The sequence below is a fragment of the Rhinatrema bivittatum genome, chromosome 17 (assembly GCF_901001135.1).
Source record: "Rhinatrema bivittatum chromosome 17, aRhiBiv1.1, whole genome shotgun sequence".
In the NCBI taxonomy this organism is placed as follows: domain Eukaryota; kingdom Metazoa; phylum Chordata; class Amphibia; order Gymnophiona; family Rhinatrematidae; genus Rhinatrema; species Rhinatrema bivittatum.
In genome coordinates, this window is record NC_042631.1 from 4703559 (window position 1) to 4728426 (window position 24868).

The 24868-nt window shown below is 41.7% G+C and overlaps 1 protein-coding gene across 6 annotated transcripts in view; it reads left to right on the forward strand.

Annotated features, from left to right (window-relative positions):
- The window catches only part of LRRC4C (leucine rich repeat containing 4C), a 983140-nt gene that overhangs the window by 662851 nt on the left and 295421 nt on the right, over positions 1-24868 (forward strand). For all 6 annotated transcript variants that reach the window (XM_029582724.1, XM_029582719.1, XM_029582720.1 and 3 more), the window contains one exon: positions 6932-7073. The gene's annotated coding sequence lies outside the window, so the exon portion shown is untranslated. The remainder of the gene's footprint in view (positions 1-6931; positions 7074-24868) is intronic.

Consider the following 24868-nt stretch of genomic DNA (forward strand, 5'->3'; position numbering starts at 1 on the left):
ACCCCACTCGTGATTTTATACATTTCAGTCGTCGTCTCTCAGTTTCTTTTCCAAGCTAATCTGTTCAGCCTTTCTCCATAAGGGAGTTTTTCAATCCCTCTTATCATTCTTGTCACCCTGCTCTGTACCTTTTCTATGTCCGCTGTCTTTTGTTGAGTTGGGGTGACCAGAACTGCACACAATACTCAAGTTACGGTTGCACCATGGATCTGTACAAATGCCTTATGATTTTCTCTGTTTTGTTCTCTTTTTTTCTTTTTCAAATAATTCCTAACAATCTAATTGCCTTTTTGACCAAAGCCACTGCACACTGAGTCGAAGATTTCAAGGTATTGTCAATAAGAACCCTGAGGTGATGAACCCTGAGGTGGTGAATCCAGCATCCTGTACTTGTATTTGGGATTTTTCCACATTAAATTGCATCTGCCATAAGTCCCTTCTGCAGTTCCTCGCAATCTGCTGTTGCTTTAACAGTATTTACTGAATCTGCTATGTTTTTTCTAATTTATGATATAGACAATTAGATAAATCATTTTGCCTTAGGACGGAGAATTTTATTCCTGGAAGATCCCTGGGGTAAAGGATGCCCATTTCCAGACTACCTGCAAACGTTCATTATCTGTTGTCGGTTCTGGGCTTTGGAATGCGTTGCTGAATGAGCTTCGGTTACTCGCTGATTTTAAGCTTTTTGAAAAGAAGCTAAAAAATGTATTGTTTGAGGCTTCTTCATAGGGATTTTGTCTGATAGCTGTGACATTTCTTTTATTTATATCCTTTTTATATTTTTTGATTGCTATTTTATGTTTTTATTTGCTGTATTTTATGTTGCAATTGTAATCCATTGAGTATGATGTTGTGATTATCAGCGGAATATAAATATTGTAAGTAATAATAAATAAATACATAAATCTAAATCCAAATCCACTTTAACAGACTAGCTCTTGTAGGACTTCACTTAGTCATACTTTCTCCCATCCTTAGAACTGCTCTAGGAAGCTAGCTGCTGGGATTTTATACTTTATTTTTTAGTAAACTGCTTACGATTTTCATGTTGAGAGCCTCTGCTAGTTGTGATGCCATTTAAAGGACCAGGAAGAATAAAGATGTTGCAATACGTGACCTTTTGAGACCACAGTGTCAGGTCAAAACTGCAGAAGGAACACATGAGGTCTTGAAATCTCGTGCACTGCAATGCCTTTTGTTGACCCTTTAAAAGATATCACAGCCAACATGGCTAGTAGAACTGTACGACATTTCTAATTATTTAAACTCGCATTTTTAGACACCATCTAGTCTCTGCCATTCCTCCATCCCTCTCAGAGAATGCGCAGACCCCATTACTATGAAACTTTCAAGTGAAAATCTTCCAGGCAAGGAACGTCATGTAAAAGCTGCTAACCCCTCTCTCTCCACTTTTAGGCCTGACCTGCTAGCTCTTTCCAGTTTTTAAGTTTTTAATATTAATTGGATTTTTCTACATATGGAAACATTCACATTTTATTTATGTATTCTAAACCATTTTCTTAATATATTTATTGTAAAACCGCTTTGATTAATAGAAAAAAGTGAACAAAATAAGAGAATAAAATATACAAAACTAAACTTGTTTGGTCTCACATTGAAACCCACACAAATGTTTGGGCATTTTCATATTTGTGACATTAAAAAAAAAAAAAAAAAAAAGGGCGGGGGAAGGGACCTCAAGCAGCCCTGGCTGAACCTTCCCAGCCCGGACTGTCACTGAAGCCTGGGCCCTGAATCAGGCCAGGAAGCTCCCAGCTCAACCCCATTTGCTTGTTTACTGGGTCCAGTTTTTAAAATGGCAGAAGCAATGCCTAATTTCTCCTGCCCCAGGTCCCGGTGCTTTCAAAATAACCTTGTCTGGAGCATGGCCTGGAAGCGACATCAGTTCAGTATCTACTGCCGGTGTTGGACAGCTGAACATTTATAATATCAAAATGGTGCTGACCACACCAAAGGAAGCTCCCAAAGTGATGTCACTTCAGCCCTGGGTGCTGGGACCAGAGAAGAAGCCGCCAGGCACGTCTCCTGTCACTGAGGCTGGATCCAGAAGACAGGGTAAGTGGGAGCCGAGGGGGAGTTCCCTGCCCGTGACACAGGAAGGGAGCATTGGCGCTGGTCTTGGCACTGGTTCTTGGCCTTAGGGCTAGGCCTCGGCACAGGATCTAACCATTGGGCCTAGGTCTAGGCCTCAGTATATCCCAGCCTGGGCCTAAGCCTTGGCGCTGGGTATGGAAAGGTTGTTTTTTGGCTTATGAAGGCCTATCCCGGGCTGCTGAAGATCCTTTATTTTTTTTTTGTTTTGGATTTTTTTTTGTTTGTTTTCGTGGTTTAGGAAAGAAACAGAATTAAAAAAAAATATTAAATGAATAGATTAAAAACACTCTCCCCCCCCCCCAGAAAAAAAAGTACCGATCCCAAAACATTGGAGTTGTACATTCCTCCCAGTACCTGTTTGAGTTTACTCCTAAAGAGAGCATTTTTTCTATGTAAGTAACACATTCGTTTCATTGGAGCCTGAATTCCTCCATTCATGTGCAGGGAACCCAACTGTGGTACAGTGTTTGCACATAACATAGAAACATAGAAACATAGAAATGACGGCAGAAGAAGACCAACCGGTCCATCCAGTCTGCCCAGCAAGCTTCACACATTTGTTCTCATACTTAACTGTTTCTCTTGGCTCTTAGTAACCTTATGTTCTAATTCCCTTTTCACCCCCACCATTAATGTAGAGAGCAGTGCTGGAGCTGCTTCCAAGTGAAATATTAAGTTTGATTAGTTGGGTAAGCGGCAGCATAGCTCTCTGCCATGAAGCAGAGGGCAATGCTGGAAATGTGTGAAGTATCAGTTTTTCTTTTCCCCTGTCATTGAAGCAAGGAGTCATGCCGGACATGCACCGAAAGTGAAGAATGCCTTGAAAGTCACATTAACTATCATCAAATATTGAAAAGCCTAATAATTGGTAATACCTATAAGCCCATGAACCCATCCCTGTTTTTTTTTCTTTTTTTCTTTTCTTTTTTTAATTGGGAGATGGATGCCCTTCATCCTTCTACTCTGTGAAGGTGGACACCTACCACCGGCCACTGGCATCCCGCTCCGTTAATGCCTCTGTGGAAATCGGAGATTAATGCTAGTATTTTATTAAATCTGTGGTGGGAGCTGCACTGTTTATAAAATACTGCATATTTCTGCTCCTAGGAATGGTTCCAATGAAAAGAATCTGTTACTTACATAAAAAAAATATTAATAGATGCTGTTTGCAAGGAAACCTATCAGAAAAGAGTAGGTTTCCACCTATATTTTTATTTTATTTTTGTGTTTTTATTGGTCCAAAAGATTCTTCTTGCTTCTTTTGGCTTCCAGCTTAATGAAAACTGACCACTGTTAGGCTTTGACCTCCATGAGATTTCATTTGCAAATGTTATATATGAACATAAGATCTGCCATACTGTGTCAGACCATCAATCCCAGTACCCAAATATGAGATAAATCACAAGCTATTATTGCTTATTAATTACCGCAGTAGCAGTTTATGGATTTTTCCTCTAGGAACTTATCCAAACTTTTTTTTTAAACTGCTGTAACCACATCCTCTGGCAATGAATTTCAGAGCTTAACTATGCGCTGAGTGAAAAATAATTTCTTCAATTTGTTTTAAATATGCTACTTCCTAACTTCATTGAGTGCCCCCTAGTCCTTCTATTATGTGAGAGAGTAAATAACTGATCTACATTTACCTGTTCAAGTCCTTTCATTATTTTGTAGACCTCCATCATATCCCCCCTCAGTTGTCTCTTCTCTAAACTAAACAGCCCTAACCTCTTTAGCCTTTCCTCATAGGGGAGCTGTTCCATCCCCTTTATCATTTTGGTCGCCCTTCTCTGTACCTTCTCCATCGCAACTCTATCTTTTTTGAGACGCGGCGACCAGAACTGTACACAGTATTCAGTCTCACTATGGAGCGATACAGAGGCATTATGACATTTTCCATTTATTCACCATTCCCTTTCTAATAATTCCTAACATTCTGTTTGCTTTTTTGATCACCACAGCACACCGAGCTGATGATTTCAAAGTAATAGCCACTATGACACCTAGTTGGGACTTAAGTGCAAACTTTTGTATTTTAAAAAGTAAGCACGAGTTCACCTGCACAAGTTATACCAGACATAATTTTGTGCATGTGAGTTTGTGGGCATAACAACTGATTTAAATGGACATTTTCAAAGTGGACTTCTGCATGTAAGTTGGCTTTAAAAATGTAGGGTAAAGTCCACACTTACATGCTACACAAAGAGCTTACCCCCTACCTGTATAAAATGTCCCTCTTTATTGTATTTTTCTGATTTTTTTTTATATTTTAGGCTAGTTTACTTTTATGACATAATTTATTCTGTATTTTTATTAATTTATGGCATTATGATGTTATATTAATTTATTGTTTATGTTTATATGATGGTATTTTGATTCAGGAGAGTGATTATTCTTGGGGTTTAGTTATATGATATAACCCAGCCTTTCCTCTAGTAAAGATGGTGGAGGGGATAGGATTTCTATTTTAGGGATATTCATTTTGTGTTGGATTTTCTGTAAACTGCTTTGTGCAAAAGAATTTTTTTGAAAAAAGGCTTCCTATGAGTATGAATATGAAATGAAAAGTGAAAGCTATGGGAACCCTGTTGTAAGTTAATGGTGTTGAATCTCTTATGTTACTAGCATATTATCTTGGGTTTATGAAGACAGAACAGTTTTACTATCCTTCACAATTCTGTCATCCCTGCCATCATGAAATGACATTCCACGTAATGTAGTGCATATCCCTTGCAGTACTTATTCAAACACAATTCTCGTATATGTTAGGAAGGCAGCCATTGTATTCAGTCAAGTGAGAAAGCTCTTTAACTGGGCATAATTAAAAAAAAAAAAAAGCCAATTCCTAGGCTGCTGAAGCCATCCATCTTGTGGCAGGAAATGTTTATGATGCTGGCTCTGCTTCATTCCAATAAAGTGAGTGGACCAGTTGAAACTGTTACTCCAGCTGTGAGGCGCACAATGGCCACATCCAGTAGCTGAAGGGAAGTTATTTATGTCAGGTTATTAGCAATCTACCATTTTAAGGGGGTATCTAGAATTCAGGGATCTCTCACACTTGTCCATTCACTAATTCTGCCAATTTAAAGCCTATGATAGCCATCTATTAACTTGAAGTACATTTCTTAAAAATGCATCCACCAAAAATGGTAGATAAACCCCCATACCACTCCCCCCACCCCCAAAAAAAGAAAAATATAAACCTCTTATACTGAATAGTGGGTTATGGCAGTATCTCCCTCAGTATTGTTCTTGGCACTTCTGCTAACCATTTTATGAATCTACAGGTCCTGGGCGAGTGAGACTGTCCTTCATGTACCGCACCCTGTGGTGTGGTATTTGCTACTGGGCTCAAGCACATTTCCCTTATCACCAGACATTTTCACGTGGATGGTGATGCCACAGCTGTGCTATTGGGACTGTTGCTGCCGTAACCTGCAGAAGTGGGGTCGTTTCTCCTTGGCCTCTGCTAATTCTTGTGTGAAACACAATTTAGACATGAGTCAACTGCAAGCATCAATAAAGTGGATCAACAAGTAGAGTGCATGAGAATAGAAGCAGATGTCATTCCTGTAGACTTAAGAAGTCTGTGAGGGACATGGCAGAGAGCTACTGGCTAGGGAAGCCAGTAACAATTCTACTTTTATGCTCCTGTTTTTGATTTTCCTGAAAATGTCCTGACTTTCTGAGTTGTGGTTTGTTCTTTCAAGCACTTTGTCATTTTTAGTAATTATGTCGATACAATAGAAAGATTTCACAACCTGCAAAGAACCCAGATTTCTCCAGAACTCATAGCAGCTTTCAGAATGCTTCTCTTAAATTAGTAGCCAAGGGATTTGCTGGGCTAAGTACATTTTCCAGAGAAACAAAACTGAAAGAAAACTGTTAAACATTTGACCTGTTTGCCACTGTCAAGTTGGCCAACTGTATGGCAGTGTCCCCGTGCACTGCTGGTGCTGGGAGTTAATTAAAAGCAGGGGTTAATTCAGCAGAAAAAGAGAAAGGGATATTGGTCATTAGAAACACACCACTAATAGGAAGGAACACTTTTTCTTGTTTAAGAGAACTGTCTGCCAAGAAGGATGACTCTTGGGAAGCCCACCATGTTAGGTCCATCTTCCAACCCTGCTTAATTCTTCTTTTTCTTTTCTTTTTTCTTAAATCACATCCTAATTAATCTTGGTACTTGTAGTTGTTAGACTAAATAGATTGGATACAGAGTTTAAAGTTTACCTCTTATACGGCTGTATGACATTACGGTTTATGTCACATATCCAGACAAGCAGTGATAGGGCTAAAGTTTGCTCCTTTTTCAAGTCCTGGGATTTGATAGTTATGGCTTTGCCATTACTTTCAGAATTAGAATAGAATTTTGAAGCCTAGATGGAGAACAAAGTATTAGGAATTCCCTTTTACTAATAAGCAGCAGCATCTACTCTGCCTTCAGGTCCTCTGAAGCTGGAAATTGTAACTAAGGTAGGATGAATGAATGCATTGTGGTGAGAATTCAAAATGCCAGGATCGACTCTCAGGCGCTTTTGTTGCATGGAGCCTGCCAGCCTACAAACACTAGAATAAAACTGTATGCTGGCCGTCAAGCAAAGCATGACCATGATTCGAAATGAAATGACCACTCTAGGTAAAACAGAGCTAAACCCAGTGTGCTCTGAGAATTTGGAAACTCAGCAGGTGTTTGTGTGGGCAGCAATTTCTCTGAGAAGCCGTTCTGAAGATGAGAGGGGAGAGCTGGGGGTTTGTTTTCCCCTCTTATTTGAGCCTGTGCATCATCATCATGCTTTTCTTTCTTGTGCAGGTAACCTGAAACATAGGAATGATGACGCCCTGGATGTATCGCTGTGCAGATATCCTGGCAGTACAGAGGAGCAGTGAGGAGGGAAACACCAGAATCCGTCTTGACAGATCAGGACAGTTGCCGATTGAAACGTCAAAGAATGGTAAGCAAAAAGTGCAGCTCATTCATAAAATGCTGTATGACGTGCTTTTAATGTACTGCAGGGCTGATGAAAGAAAATGCAGCTTTTTCATCCTGCGCAGCTGCATGAATTCTATGCAATAATCCTGTTAGCAACTTTGCATGGGGGACTAGCTATCGTATTTTTGGTGTCCGTTTGTGAGCAGGAGCTCGAGCTAAGCAAAAGTGTCTTCTACAATTCATTGGTCAGAACCCTAGCTTGGAAATTTAAAAGAAATTTTAGGCCTTCTAGTTTATCCTAAGCAGGATTCACTGTGCCTAAACCATTCCAGGTCTGCTCTTTTACTCTATTCTGAGGGGTCAGTGCATGAATGGATCAATTTTGGTTCTGAATAGCATATTTTTGTGTTATCATTCTCACATTACAGTAGGAAATGCCTTGCATGAGATGCAAAAAGTTAATTGTTCTTGTATATATGCAGTTATGTCATTTCTATTGTAATGAGAGTAAAATGTATTCATATGGATGGAAATGTATTTAAACAAATATGTTTTCAACAAATTAAATGTCCTCCAGCTTTTCAGAAAGACTATTATATAGTTGGAGGTGCCTTCTTCTCAAGCTTTTTATCACTATCTGATGTCTGGTCAGCATAAATAAATATCACCCTTCACTACACCAGCCTGAAAATCACTTTAAAGTCAGGAAGTAGGTGGTGGTATAGAAAATTAAGAGGGCAATTTTGCAACTATGCATATTAGGTGGAAAATATGTTTTTAAAAGTAGACTTAGGCACATAAGTCTGATTAGAAAATTATCCTGACAAAATACATGCCCACAATTTCACCTGTCAATTGGTGTGTGTAGTTTTGCTGAGAAAATTTACATGCAGGGAGGATAACTTTAAGCTGTGCACAGTGGCAATGTGCATGTATGTGGCTGCACATAGTTTTACCATAGTATTGTATAACATGTGCATATCACGTGCATGCATCTTATACAACAGGCATTTGTAGGCCAGAGCATGATACATTGAAACCACTCATTTCAATACATTGAATACACATATTTTAACCATTATTTAAAACATTTAGCCGCTTATATTTTATGTGTGAAAACAAATTGGTGAATTTTAAAACATACTTGTGTAAGTGAAATTACCAGTCAGCCAGTTTCCCCAGTCCTCCTTCAGGACATCGAGACCCTCCTGGTTCTTCAGTCTGAACTCCCCCCAGTTCACCCAGACCCTGACCCAGTCAATACTGTAAGTTTAAATTCCCTTATGCCAGATAATTAGGTGTAAAAATATGCGAGGAAGTTGGAAGATGTGCATGCATAATTACATTTTAAAATAGCAATTTATGTGCATAATTGTTGATCCCACCCAACACTGCCCTTTTTTACATGTGTGCGTGTGCACGTGAAAGTGAAAATCTGCATGTATTTTGGACTTTTATAAAATATGGAATAAGTGATTAGAGACTACCTACGCATGCATATGCATATCCCCTTATTAACAAAATATGCTAATTTCTATACATCTAAACTTTTGGAAATTCACCTTATACTTTTAAAATCCTTCAAAATACAGCCGCCAGAATACTCACAGGAATGAAAATATACGATCACATTATTCCAACTCTCATTTCACTACACTGGCTCCCAATAAAATACAGGATAGACTACAAAATACTATCCATACTACACAAAATAATATATGAAAAACAAACAAATTGGCTAAGTGCATCCATAAAACTCCACTCACCAAACCGAAACCTCCGTTCAGCTAACAAAGGTCTATTAAAAATTCCACCTGCTCGCACAAACTTACCTCAACTCGGAAGAGAGCCATATCCCTAGGAAGCCCCGAACTATGGAACTCCCTCCCAACTGAACTAAGAACACAACAAAATGTAAAAACCTTCACAAAAGAACTAAGAACCTGGATGTTCACCAAAGCCTACCAAAACAACCTATGACTCTGTTACAACCTCCCTCCCTACCGGCCCACATAAACATGCAGAACCAGTCCAAAGCACATAACTTAACCTGTACAATTTAACAACCAAACTATGTTTATAACGACTGAGAGAACTTTTTTAACAAGCATATGAATTTTTTGAACACTCTGTTAAACATCGAAACTTTGTAAACCGTTGTGATGGCGAAACCGAACGACAGTATATAAAACTCGATAAATAAGTAAAATAAATACATTTAAAATAGTATGATGGTAACTTTTAGACACACAAGTGCATGTGTTTGCTGGCTTGTGTCCAGAGATGCTGCTCTTTTGTAACTTACCCTCGTAAATGCGAGCATGTCATAAAATAGACTGAGAGCGCACACATTTGTGCACGATTTTAATTGGGTGCATGCATGTGAGCACAAATCCTGCTTCCACCTTGTAAGTGGGAGGATTTTAAAAGGGGTGCACGTCTTTCCTTGTAACCTTGAGCAAGTCACTGTACTCTCCATTGCCTCAGGTATAAAGTTAGATTGTAAGCCCTGTGTTGATAGGGAAATACCTATAGTACCTGAATGAAATCTGCTTTGATATACACTTTGAATGCTGAAAAGTGGAATATAAAGATAAATAAATAAATGCCATTGCCAGTTTCACCAGTTCATTCTCAGTTCGCCCAGGCAAGGGATAAGCCTTCCAAACCCTCTAGTGTAACAGCCTTCTTTTTCCCCTGTTAACCCTGACCCTTAAAGCCCTACATGCTTATATCTTTTTGTTTTATGATTTACATGCATTCCATAGCAGAAGTAAAGTTACACAGTAGGGGAGCCTGGCGCATGCATGTTCGCATATTTACCTGCTGGTTTCATTGAGAAATCCAGAGACTCCCAGGCCCCACCCCTTTTTGGAACTTTTCATTTGTCCACGCATCAGGTGATACATGCGTACTTTGGGTAGCTTTTAAAATCTGCTCGTCATTCGCCGGCCTAATATATCCGTGTATCTCCCAGTTTTGAAATGTATCGAGCTTTTAAAATTCATCTATAAATGCATAAGTGCCAGACTCCTACCCAGGTCCCACCCCCTGGAATGCCTTTCCCCTGTGCATGTGGTGTGTGTGTTTGTAATTTTACACACACATCAGTTGCACTCTTAATTTTCTTAGTAATCTCTCATGTGGGACTTTATCAAACACCATGAGAGGCTTCTAAGAAAACTAAAAAGTCATGGGATAGGTGGTGATGTCCTTTTGCGGATTGCAAGCTGGTTAAAAAGATAGGAAACAGGAAGTAGGATAAGGAGTGCCTCTGAGACCTGTACTTAGACCGATGCTTTTTAATACAATGATCTGGAAAGAGATACAATGAGTGAGGTACTCACATTTGTGGATGATGCAAAATTGTTCAGATTAGTTAAATCTCAAGCGGATTGTGATGAATTGCAGGAGGACCTTGCGAGACTGGAAGATTGGGCATCAAAATGGCAGATGATATTTAATGTTGGCATGTGCAAGGTGATGCATATAGAGAAAAATAACCTACACTGTAGAGAAGTAAAAGTGGTCATAAAAGCATCTTGGTACCTCCGTGGGCTAGGCACCTGCTCAGATTAATATTTAAGACGTGGTTTTCACAATAAGTGCTATAGAGCTATTATAATCATAGCACACTCTTTAATAGTATATTGGTTACTTATTACAGGCTCAAGAGGATTATTATTCTTGTAAATAAATGTCCATTTATGGATGTAATGATTGGAGGATTCTCTATAATTAATTGCACATTATGACCCTGGAGAGTATGGGAGTTAATTTTAAGAGCCCAGATAAGGAAGTTATAAAATATGCACCTAAGTTACACCAGTTTTCAAAGTGAATTTGCATGTGTATGTTTGTTTTGAAAATCATTCCACCAACACTACCCGCACACCATCATACCTGCTAATTTGTATGCAGGAAATTTTCAGTAAAATTTATGCATGCCTTTTTTTAAAATGATAACATCTGCATGTAAGTCAAAATCCCTACCCAAATCTGCACTTCCTCCCTGGGATCACCTCTGCCCATTTGGGATAAAGTTACGATAATACAGGATATATTTGTGTGTTAAGTTTAACTGCATATTGGGTGGGCAATTGTGTAACAAGCCATTTCTTTGGGCAAAGCACATTTTTTATCTGCTGCAATGGTAAATTCCCTTCCCTGTGTCCCTTCTAGTAAGGATGAGAATGATTGTTTTCTACAGGATAGTGCTATATGTGCTTATGCTCTTATCCACCACATCTCTTCATTTCACTGTTCGCTCAATCAACTACAAATGAGGAATCTGGAAACCGTTAGTGGTGCTGATTTATATTTCTGGGGTTTGTGTGAGCATCCCTTAAGCAGATGCTCTGTGGATTGGGCTGGAAGCTGAAATACAATGGCAGATTGAAATGCCCAGGACTTGACTGTGTGAATCTTGCAGACACATGTTTCCTGACAGCTCCATGCATTCTGCACGTAGGTGCCAATAGTGCCATTGGTGTAGAATAAAGTGTTTTGAAAAATCTGTGATTGTGGTGCTGATTTGTGCAGCTCCTGAATGAAATGAAGGATTAGGTAATGGACAGCTACTGAGGATGGTAGTAGTGAATGAAGACAGCGGGTCAGATCTGTAGCTTCCTCTTGAGTTTGTCTTGACCATGATATTTATTGTGCTTGCAGGGAAATGATGAAGCAGCTCTTACTTGCTTTTTTAACCAATTCTTGTTCTATCTACATCCCTAATCGACCAACTATCAGGGGCTGGTCCAGAAATGAACAGATAGGTGCTGTGTACACTACAGTGGTTAAACTGGTGTGAGTTGTTAAAATGAAGATCATTCATGTGACATCACCCAAAAGAACAAACAAACACATAAGAAGTTGCCATACTATGGATGAACTGAGGATGCCATGAGTTTGCCAAGCTGGATATTCTTTTCTCTGTGTGTGTTGCATCATTCAGCCAGCTGTCATGCCGACATGAATCGTGCGAGGAGAGCAGGGACTGGGACTGGATATAAAACCTTGGCTCTTCTGACATCTTAGTTCTGTTACTAATTCAAGGTGACTGATCCTAGTATGGTAACATGACAGCCCAATGGACAGGAAAGGAGTCAGAGCACAGTAATCCTGAGGCCTCTGAGATCTAATTCCCCTGGCAAGCCGTTTCCCCAGGTGAAAGGGATGCAGGTTCCCGCAATGTGTTTATTTTTAGCTGCATTAAGAGTTGGTGTACCTGGTTATGGAAGGAAAATAATGCAATGTACATCCCATTTTCAAACCCCCACTGCAAAAAGTTATCCGTGGAACAAAACAGGTGCAAACATCTATGGCTATTATTGTCAAGGTGAACGTGTGTACTTTGGGAAGTGGTGCAAAGACCACGGTTAGGAAAGAAACCATGAACATTGTAGCAATGTGGGTGGTTTATGGGTTTTTGACAAAGGGGGGCAATTTTGGGTCCCCTTCCATGTACCAGAGGAGGCTGCAGTGGTATTTTTTAATGCTGGGCAAATCCAGGGGGGGCAGTATTCATTAAAATCACCTGAGCAGCAAGATACCCTGCTATGTTTGTACCCTTGGAACATTAGTACATTTTTTGAAGAGAGAATTACCTGAGTGAAAGTTCTCTAAACTTAGGTTAGACAGGTGCACGGGTACCTGTGTCCTTTGCCCCTGCTGCTTTTGCAGGTTGAATAATGGGAGAAATATTCCATACTCGTATCAGAAAATCCAACATATTCATGTCATTTTCTCTCTGACCAAAACATACCCCAAGGTAGCCTATTTTTTAAACCAAGTAAAAGATGTGCTTTGTGAAATACAGGCATACTTTTACCTACTAAATGGGAGTACATTTTGAGTTGGTCTGCTCCTGCAGGACTGAATGTTTCAAAGCCATTGATGTGCATAATGTAGTGTTATGCATGGACCTGGTTGTTATATAATTACACAGAGCACAGTGCATATAAATCTATGCATGTAACCCAATTCCATGCATACTGTGTTACTGTTTGTAAGGTTTTGGGTGGACCCTTGGACACTGTGGCAGATGACCACGCCCATGGGGGAAGTCCCGTGAGGGGCCACAGGTCAGGCTCAGCTTTGGGACACACAACACAGAGTTATATCTTTTATTAGACAGAGTTGAGAAGCCACCAGAGGTGGCAGTAGAGAGTAGAGATGAAGTCCATCTGGGCTAGGGTTCCTCAGGATACTGGAACAGCGATTCCCTCTATGGCTGTGCTGTAGTGGAGAAAACTGAGATAGTGAGTACAGTGGAACATACACAGGGTTCTGGTATAGAGCCTCATTGGGAAAGTTACTCACACAGTGGTTTCTCCTGGAAGGTGACACAGAAGCTGGAATAGAGATAGGCCCTCGAGGAGCGAGTACCTGGTTCCAGGGAACAGCTCTGAGGAAATAAAGTTGGTAACTCACTGATGATGTAGGCAGCGGTTTCTTCCAAGCAGAAGAGATAAGTTCAGGCAGCGAGTCAGGGAACATGGGCCCTCGAGGAGTGAGTACCGGTTCCTGATAGTGACCTGAAAGGAATGAGAGAGGCCCCCGAGGAGCGGGTACCCCGTTAGGATAAAGTCCAAAAGTTGGAGAGGCAGAATAGCTAGGTACAGAGAGTGAATCCCATCCGTAAGGAGATCCCAACTGTTGCTAACTCGAATAGCTAGCAAAAGGTGTAGGCTTTTGTATCCAGGATACGAGACGTCATCACAGCCCCTGAGGTTCGCGCCAAAGAGAGAATAAGAAGCAGGGCAGCACGGCGCACACGCCCTATGGTACCTGGACAACATGGCGGGATGCAGTGCCCAAGCCGAACCGGGGATGCCGGAGAGGATGGTAGGCAGACGCAGCGGCAGCCAGACGTCCATCAACCGCGGGAGGAGTCGCAAAAAAAGTAAGGTGGGCGGAGTGGAGACATCGGGCAGCGACAGTCGTAACACACTGTTACGTACACTGGGAGAGGTATTTGGTGGGTGTGGCTGGAGGGAAGTTGGGGCAGAGTTTGGATATGCACATACACTGTATTTTACAAAGTATCCAGTGTGTAAGTTTGACTGCACAAGTTAGGACAATGGTAGAACAGACGTAACTGTGTGGGCAAGTTTGCGCATATAGCTGCCCAGCTATGGGGGTGAAGCCTTTATCCTTACCCACACAGTTCGAAAATTACCCTTAGTATGCCCAAAGTTACATAGCTAAAGAGTAATTAACATTTGTTTGAAAATTCACCTCCAAGTGATTATAAAGTATGTTGACATTATAGCTAATGACTTATTGATTTAATGGGTCACTTTACTATAGGTAATCAAAGAGATGGTCAACGAAATACAACATACATTAGATATTAGTAAAATACAAAGATTAAATATACAAATATCAATTAAAAATGAATAAAAGCATTGCTCAAGAGATCACTATAGTTAACATATAGTAAAAGTGTTATTGTATCATTATTGAAATGATTCCGGCTCGGTCCAATTAATATTGGATAGGTATCTATGGGAATTTTATTTTTAATTTTAATTTTAATTTTTATTTTATTTTTAATTTTATTGTTACAATGTAAACCGAATTGATTAGTAACTTTGTTACTAGAACTTCGGTATATAAAACTGTTAAATAAATAAATAAATACATAAACCTAAAATGCCATAACTGTATGCCCATCTACCTAGGATGGGATCTTGTATGTCCATTTGACCAGAATGATAGAGGAAAACACAAACTGACTTGAGAAAGGAACAAATGAACTACCACGGTCAATGTTCCTGACTGGTAGCTGGGATAAATTTATTAGCAGGCCAGAATAGCTGGATAGACTGGGATAATTAGTCTTTATCTGCCAATATCTATCTAACATATTACTATGTTAATATTATTACTGCTAGTAATAGTAACAGTACTCAGAGTACATGTATAGCATCTATGTAAAGATAACCTCAAAGATATTTTATTTTTATGATTGTGGTCTGTATGTTAATAATGAATTTGCTTTGTTTGAGTAAACAAACCATGGCCTATGCACATAACATAAGACGTTGCCATACTGGGTCAGACCAAGGGTCCATCAAGCCCAGCATCCTGTTCCCAGTAGTGGCTAAGTGGTTAAGGTGTCGGAAAGAGAAAAAGGTATAATTTTGAAAAAGAAAATACTTTTTGTTATTTTAAGAACAAAAATGACAAACGGTTTCAAAGCTGTGCCATTTAAACCTTTCTGTATGAAAATATGTAAGCTGCAAGCAGGCGAAATCACTGACTTAGTAGCCTCAGGTTACTCAGCCCAGCAGACAATTCCAAGCCTTTCGCGACCTTTGTGGGTGCTCTCACTCAATCAGACTGGAGATTTTACCTCCCGACAATCTGAGCAATCTTCCTTGAGTTTTCAATCACACCTGTGCGAGAGATTGCACTGCATTATCATAAGTGCACTACAAAGAGGAAATCTTCTCTACACTTTTTCTAACGGCTTATGTTATGTTGTCAAGTGATTTCTCCAATGTAACGCTCCCTAGGGGAACATAATTCTATTTATAACTTGTCACAGTCTGTATTGACTAAAATGTTTTAATGCTCAATGCTGCTAGAGAATGAATGAACTTCATATATATATATTTTTTAATCGTTTTAGAATTCTTTGATGTACCCAGAGCAATGTGAACTGAAAATGCCCTCCTGATCCTGACAGTTATGCAGGAAATCAATAAATCTCTAGGACGTCTTCCACATTTATTTGAATGCCCTGATTATAAGAACTCCACGCTCCTCAACCACTAAAAGTTATTGCTGAATACTTCTGATACTCTTTAACAATTTAAGGAGCAGTTTCTCAGGCTATAAGAAGGCATGGGTGAAGCTTCCAGTAGATAGGGAGCTCTTTCTGATTCCCGGTTTCTTTTCAACGTAATTCAACAGAGCAAGCAGCGTGTGGTAGTGTGAAATGGGAGGGGGCATGGGAAGGGTTCCACATCTCTTCCGTCCATTTATTTCCCAAGTAAAAGTAACCCGCTGTAATTTGGAATTATACCACAACAGCATAAACTATACAGATTGTAAATGCAGTAATTGCTCTTGCTTGTCATATTCTTGTCAAAGTAAGGAATGCAGGAGGAAAGAGGGAAGGCTGGAGAATCAAGTGCCAGGTAAGTATTTTCTGCAGATAATTCTTTTGGCACCAGTTTGAGGAATTCCGAGCCTATCAGCTCAGGTTTTAAGGCGCTGATGTTTCTGTGTTTGTGTGGGACGATACTACCTTGTGCTGCACCACTTCAAAGCATTCCAAGCACATTTTCTCCTCCTTTCAGCCCTGTGGCATAGCTTTTGTGGATATAACTCAGCTGGGCTAAAATATGATGAGTAAAATCACCTGGCAACTTTGAACAGAGTTTGGATTTTATGGAAGACACAAAGAGGAGCGTCTTAGGTGCCTGAAAATTAGCATCTAACTTAAGTCCCTCAGATGTCAGAAATAGGCCTGCTATTTATTTTCCTATATTTAGGTACCTAAGTTAAAGTATCAAGTGCTGGAAATCAGCACTGAGGGCCTGACCTGATCCCACTCATAAGAGCATAAGAAGCTGCTGTACTGGGTCAGACCACAGGTCAATCAAGCCCAGCATCCTGTTTCCAACAGTGGCCAATTCATCCTATGAGTACCTGGCAAGTACCCAACCTTAAATAAATCCCATGCTACTGATGCCAGTAATAACAGTGATCATTCCCTAAATCATGGATTCTCAACCCAGTCCTCGGGACACACTTAGCCAATCAGGTTTTCGGGATATCCACAATGAATATGCATAAGGTACATTTGCATATGATGGAGGCAGCACATGCATATCTAACTCATGCATATTCATTCTGGATACCCTGAAAATCTGACTGGTTAGGAGTATACTGAGGACTGGGTTCAGAACCCCTGCCCTAAATCAACAAGACTAATAGCAGTTTATGAAATTCTCACCAGGAAATTGTTCAAACCTTTTAAAACCGTTACACTAACTGCACTAACCACCTCCTCTGGCAACAAATTCCAGAGCTTTATTGTGCGTTGAGTGAAAAAGAATTTTCTCTGATTAGTCTTAAATGTGCTACTTGCTAACTTCATGGAATGGCCCCTAGTCCTTCTATTATTCGAAAGTGTAAATAACCAATTCACATCTACTCATGATCTTAAAGACCTCTATCATATCCCCCCTCAGCCGTCTTGTCTCCAAGCTGAACAGCCCTAACCTCTTCAGCCTTTCCTCATAGGGGAGCTGTTCCATCCCCTTTATCATTTTGGTTGCCCTTCTCTGTACCTTCTCCATCGCAATTATATCTTTTTTGAGATGCGGCGACCAGAATTGTACACAGTATTCAAGGTGCAGTCTCACCATGGAGCGATACAGAGGCATTATGACATTTTCCACCATTTTATTCACCATTCCCTTTCTAATAATTCCTGTTTGCTTGTTTGACTGCCTAAATTTAGTTACTACATGGGAAAAGGGGGGTGGGGTGAAATTTTCATTTAGTCAGACATAACTACCTTGACACTTTAGGGTAGGCACCTAAATCTTTGAATATCAGCCTGGATAAATTTAAAAAGGAAAGGTTCAAATAGCTTGCATAGCTGCCAATAAGATGGATGCTATTAATACGATCCTTTATACAGGTTTTCAAAGACAAACTATCATGTTGCTTCTCTTTGCAATTATGAAGTAGAAAGACTGGTAACTTTCAAACCGGTGATTGGGAGTTCTTTGGCGTGCACCCAGATATGTGGCTATGTTATAACACGCATGCATATATGCATGCGTGTTATAACATAGCTTGACCACTCACATGCACGTGGCTAGCTTTAAGTGACTAAGTACCTATGCGTGCAAATCCTGCTTCTACCACAAAAAGAGGCCTGCGTCCACAACATTGCCAGTTTCACCACTTTATCCACAACTTCACCCAGTTAAGAGTTAGGTCCTTTAACCTCCCCCCACCCACCCCAGATAAATAGTCTGCATTTCCCCCAGTTACCCCAGACCCTTTAAACCCCTCAGAAATGGTTTTCTTTTTTTTTTTTTTAACTTACATCTCATCCCTAGCAGAAGTAAACATATGCAGCAAGGGATCTGGGCGTGCAGTAGGCACAGAAGTATTTTTGTGCACCTCACTTGCTCACTCCCTGCCCCTTTTTGAAAACTTGAGCTGTGTTCATGGTGGGAGATACGTGCGCATGGGGATAGCTTTTAAAATTTGCTGGGTGTGCAAGGCTGAGTTGTGTATGTATCTCCTGATTTTGGCATGTGTCGGGCTTTAAGAATTCACCTCAAAGTGTTGAAGTTAAAGGCATCGGGTACTTTGCCCCTCTGCCTGTGTGAGTAATGGGGGAGTGTATATATTATTAGTGTTGAAGTTAAAGGCATCGGGTACTTTGCCCCCCTGCCTGTGTGAGTAATGGGGGAGTGTATATATTATTAGTGTTGAAGTTAAAGGCATCGGGTTCTTTGCCCCACTACTTGTGTGAGTAATGGGGGAGTGTATATATTATTAGTGTTGAAGGCATCGGGTACTTTGCCCCCTGCCTGTGTGAGTAATGGGGGAGTGTATATATTATTAGTGTTGAAGGCATCGGGTACTTTGCCCCCTGCCTGTGTGAGTAATGGGGGAGTGTATATATTATTAGTGTTGAAGGCATCGGGTACTTTGCCCCCTGCCTGTGTGAGTAATGGGGGAGTGTATATATTATTAGTGTTGAAGGCATCGGGTACTTTGCCCCCCTGCCTGTGTGAGTAATGGGGGAGTGTATATATTATTAGTGTTGAAGTTAAAGGCATCGGGGTACTTTGCCCCACTACTTGTGTGAGTAATGGGGGAGTGTATATATTATTAGTGTTGAAGTTAAAGGCATCGGGTACTTTGCCCCCCTGCCTGTGTGAGTAATGGGGGAGTGTATATATTATTAGTGTTGAAGGCATCGGGTACTTTGCCCCCTGCCTGTGTGAGTAATGGGGGAGTGTATATATTATTAGTGTTGAAGGCATCGGGTACTTTGCCCCCTGCCTGTGTGAGTAATGGGGGAGTGTATATATTATTAGTGTTGAAGGCATCGGGTACTTTGCCCCCCTGCCTGTGTGAGTAATGGGGGAGTGTATATATTATTAGTGTTGAAGGCATCGGGTACTTTGCCCCCTGCCTGTGTGAGTAATGGGGGGAGTGTATATATTATTAGTGTTGAAGGCATCGGGTACTTTGCCCCCTGCCTGTGTGAGTAATGGGGGAGTGTATATATTATTAGTGTTGAAGGCATCGGGTACTTTGCCCCCCTGCCTGTGTGAGTAATGGGGGAGTGTATATATTATTAGTGTTGAAGTTAAAGGCATCGGGTACTTTGCCCCACTACTTGTGTGAGTAATGGGGGAGTGTATATATTATTAGTGTTGAAGTTAAAGGCATCGGGTACTTTGCCCCCTGCCTGTGTGAGTAATGGGGGAGTGTATATATTATTAGTGTTGAAGGCATCGGGTACTTTGCCCCCTGCCTGTGTGAGTAATGGGGGAGTGTATATATTATTAGTGTTGAAGGCATCGGGTACTTTGCCCCCCTGCCTGTGTGAGTAATGGGGGAGTGTATATATTATTAGTGTTGAAGTTAAAGGCATCGGGTTCTTTGCCCCCCTGCCTGTGTGAGTAACGGGAGAGTGTATATATTATTAGTGTTGAAGTTAAAGGCATCGGGTACTCTGCCCCCCTGCCTGTGTGAGTAATGGGGGAGTGTATATATTATTAGTGTTGAAGTTAAAGGCATCGGGTACTTTGCCCCCCTGCCTGTGTGAGTAATGGGGGAGTGTATATATTATTAGTGTTGAAGTTAAAGGCATCGGGTACTTTGCCCCACTACTTGTGTGAGTAATGGGGGAGTGTATATATTATTAGTGTTGAAGGCATCGGGTACTTTGCCCCCCTGCCTGTGTGAGTAACGGGGGAGTGTATATATTATTAGTGTGGAAGTTAAAGGCATCGGGTACTTTGCCCCCCTGCCTGTGTGAGTAACAGGGGAGTGTATATATTATTAGTGTTGAAGTTAAAGGCATCGGGTACTTTGCCCCCCTGCCTGTGTGAGTAACGGGGGAGTGTATATATTATTAGTGTTGAAGTTAAAGGCATCGGGTACTTTGCCCCCTGCCTGTGTGAGTAACGGGGGAGTGTATATATTATTAGTGTTGAAGTTAAAGGCATCGGGTACTTTGCCCCCCTGCCTGTGTGAGTAATGGGGGAGTGTATATATTATTAGTGTTGAAGTTAAAGGCATCGGGTACTGTGCCCCCCTGCCTGTGTGAGTAATGGGGGAGTGTATATATTATTAGTGTTGAAGTTAAAGGCATCGGGTACTTTGCCCCCCTGCCTGTGTGAGTAATGGGGGAGTGTATATATTATTAGTGTTGAAGGCATCGGGTACTTTGCCCCCCCTGCCTGTGTGAGTAATGGGGGAGTGTATATATTATTAGTGTTGAAGTTAAAGGCATCGGGTACTTTGCCCCCCTGCCTGTGTGAGTAATGGGGGAGTGTATATATTATTAGTGTTGAAGTTAAAGGCATCGGGTTCTTTGTCCCCCTGCCTGTGTGAGTAATGGGGGAGTGTATATATTATTAGTGTTGAAGTTAAAGGCATCGGGTACTTTGCCCCCCTGCCTGTGTGAGTAATGGGGGAGTGTATATATTATTAGTGTTGAAGGCATCGGGTACTTTGCCCCCCTGCCTGTGTGAGTAATGGGGGAGTGTATATATTATTAGTGTTGAAGTTAAAGGCATCGGGTTCTTTGCCCCCCTGCCTGTGTGAGTAATGGGGGAGTGTATATATTATTAGTGTTGAAGTTAAAGGCATCGGGTTCTTTGCCCCCCTGCCTGTGTGAGTAATGGGGGAGTGTATATATTATTAGTGTTGAAGTTAAAGGCATCGGGTACTTTGCCCCGCTGCCTGTGTGAGTAATAGGGGAGAGTATATATTATTAGTGTTGAAGTTAAAGGCATCGGGTACTTTGCCCCCCTGCCTGTGTGAGTAATGGGGGAGTGTATATATTATTAGTGTTGAAGTTAAAGGCATCGGGTACTTTGCCCCCCTGCCTGTGTGGGTAATGGGGGAGTGTATATATTATTAGTGTTGAAGGCATCGGGTACTTTGCCCCCCTGCCTGTGTGAGTAATGGGGGAGTGTATATATTATTAGTGTTGAAGTTAAAGGCATCGGGTACTTTGCCCCCCTGCCTGTGTGAGTAATGGGGGAGTGTATATATTATTAGTGTTGAAGTTAAAGGCATCGGGTACTTTGCCCCCCTGCCTGTGTGAGTAATGGGGGAGTGTATATATTATTAGTGTTGAAGTTAAAGGCATCGGGTACTTTGCCCCCCTGCGTGTGTGAGTAATGGGGGAGTGTATATATTATTAGTGTTGAAGGCATCGGGTACTTTGCCCCCCTGCCTGTGGGAGTAATGGGGGAGTGTATATATTATTAGTGTTGAAGTTAAAGGCATCGGGTACTTTGCCCCCCTGCCTGTGTGAGTAACGGGGGAGTGTATATATTATTAGTGTTGAAGGCATCGGGTACATTGCCCCACTACATGTGTGAGTAATGGGGGAGTGTATATATTATTAGTGTTGAAGTTAAAGGCATCGGGTACTTTGCCCCCCTGCCTGTGTGAGTAACGGGGGAGTGTATATATTATTAGTGTTGAAGTTAAAGGCATCGGGTACTTTGCCCCCCTGCCTGTGTGAGTAATGGGGGAGTGTATATATTATTAGTGTTGAAGGCATCGGGTACTTTGCCCCCCTGCCTGTGTGAGTAATGGGGGAGTGTATATATTATTAGTGTTGAAGGCATCGGGTACATTGCCCCACTACTTGTGTGAGTAATGGGGGAGTGTATATATTATTAGTGTTGAAGTTAAAGGCATCGGGTACTTTGCCCCCCTGCCTGTGTGAGTAACGGGGGAGTGTATATATTATTAGTGTTGAAGGCATCGGGTACATTGCCCCACTACTTGTGTGAGTAATGGGGGAGTGTATATATTATTAGTGTTGAAGTTAAAGGCATCGGGTACTTTGCCCCCCTGCCTGTGTGAGTAATGGGGGAGTGTATATATTATTAGTGTTGAAGGTTAAAGGCATCGGGTACTTTGCCCCCCTGCCTGTGTGAGTAATGGGGGAGTGTATATATTATTAGTGTTGAAGGCATCGGGTACTTTGCCCCTCTGCCTGTGTGAGTAATGGGGGAGTGTATATATTATTAGTGTTGAAGTTAAAGGCATCGGGTACTTTGCCCCCCTGCCTGTGTGAGTAATTGGGGAGTGTATATATTATTAGTGTTGAAGGCATCGGGTACTTTGCCCCACTACTTGTGTGAGTAATGGGGGAGTGTATATATTATTAGTGTTGAAGGCATCGGGTACTCTGCCCCCCTGCCTGTGTGAGTAATGGGGGAGTGTATATATTATTAGTGTTGAAGGCATCGGGTACTTTGCCCCACTACTTGTGTGAGTAATGGGGGAGTGTATATATTATTAGTGTTGAAGGCATCGGGTACTCTGCCCCCCTGCCTGTGTGAGTAATGGGGGAGTGTATATATTATTAGTGTTGAAGGCATCGGGTACTCTGCTCCCCTGCCTGTGTGAGTAATGGGGGAGTGTATATATTATTAGTGTTGAAGGCATCGGGTACTCTGCCCCCTTGCCTGTGTGAGTAATGGGGGAGTGTATATATTATTAGTGTTGAAGGCATCGGGTACTCTGCCCCCCTGCCTGTGTGAGTAACGGGGGAGTGTATATATTATTAGTGTTGAAGTTAAAGGCATCGGGTACTCTGCCCCCCTGCTTGTGTGAGTAATGGGGGAGTGTATATATTATTAGTGTTGAAGGCATCGGGTACTCTGCCCCCCTGCCTGTGTGAGTAATGGGGGAGTGTATATATTATTAGTGTTGAAGGCATCGGGTACTTTGCCCCACTACTTGTGTGAGTAATGGGGGAGTGTATATATTATTAGTGTTGAAGGCATCGGGTACTCTGCCCCCCTGCCTGTGTGAGTAATGGGAGAGTGTATATATTATTAGTGTTGAAGGCATCGGGTACTCTGCCCCCCTGCCTGTGTGAGTAATGGGGGAGTGTATATATTATTAGTGTTGAAGGCATCGGGTACTCTGCCCCCCTGCCTGTGTGAGTAATGGGGGCGTGTATATATTATTAGTGTTGAAGGCATCGGGTACTCTGCCCCCCTGCCTGTGTGAGTAATGGGGGAGTGTATATATTATTAGTGTTGAAGGAGTCAGGTACTTTGCCCCCCTGCGTGGAACCCCTCTCCCCAAGAATAAGAGAAACTATAAAATGATACAAAACAAGAAAATGTTTTTTTGGCTGCACATTCCTAATATGTATGTGCATAGCGTTAGTGCACATGCTTTTGAAAATTGAGTGTATGCACTGTTTTTCTTTCCCAGTCTAAACATAGGTACAGGAATGCCTCCTCTCCTCACAGCTCCAGGTACATGCATTATGGAAACTGCACATTGAATTACTCCTGTTCAATTCTGCACAATTCTGCAAAATTTTGTATACTTCATGAGTCAAAATAACACAATATACAAGACATTCTTTAAGTAATTTAAAATGTAATACAGAAAAAAGTTATTACCTAAAGATGCAGAGTTTTAAATATTTTGAGCAGAATTTCCCTAGAAGTTCACTGTAAGAGTATCTTTTCTACCTTCTCTCCCTACTCCCTTGGCCAGTCTCCTTTTACTTTGCCCTCTCAGGCCCCAACTCCTCCATCTGTTACTATGTCTCCCCGCCAGCTCTGCACTCAGTCTCTTTCACTCTATCCCCACTCCCAGAGTTTGACCCTTCTCTCAAGACTGTCCCTCATACAGGCTTCCTCTGTCCCTTTTCTCTCTCTCTCTCTCTCTCACACACACACACAGCCTCTCTCTAGTGCAATTACACACCCCCTCATACAGGCTTCCTCTGTCCCTTTTCTCTCTCTCTCTCTCTCTCTCTCACACACACAGCCTCTCTCTAGTGCAATTACACATCCCCTCATACAGGCTTCCTCTGCCCCTTCTCTCTCTCACTCTCTCACACACACAGCCTCTCTCTAGTGCAATTACACATCCCCTCATACAGGTTTCCTCTGTCCCTTTTCTCCCTCTCTCTCTCTCTCACACACACACACAGCCTCTCTCTAGTGCAAATACATACCCCCTCGTACAGGCTTCTTCTGTCCCTTCTCTCTCTCTCTCTCTCTCTCCCTCACACACACAGCCTCTCTATAGTGCAAATACATACCCCCTCATACAGGCTTCTTTTGTCCCTTCTCTCTCTGTCCCACACACACACACAGCCTCTCTCTAGTGCAAATACATACCCCTTCGTACAGGCTTCTTCTGTCCCTTCTCTCTCTCTCATACACACACACACACACACACACACACACACACACACACAGCCTCTCTCTAGTGCAAATACATACCCCCTCGTACAGGCTTCTTCTGTCCCTTCTCTCTCTCTCACTCTCTCACACACACAGCCTCTGTCTAGTACAAATACATACCCCCTCATACAGGCTTCCTCTGTCCCTTCTCTCTCTCTCACACACACACACACACACACAGCCTCTCTCTAGTGCAAATACATACCCCCTCATACTGGCTTCTTCTGTTCCTTCTCTCTCTCTCTCCCACACACACACAGCCTCTCTCTAGTGCAAATACATACCCCCTCATACAGGCTTCTTCTGTCCCTTCTCTCTCTGTCCCACACACACACACAGCCTCTCTCTAGTGCAAATA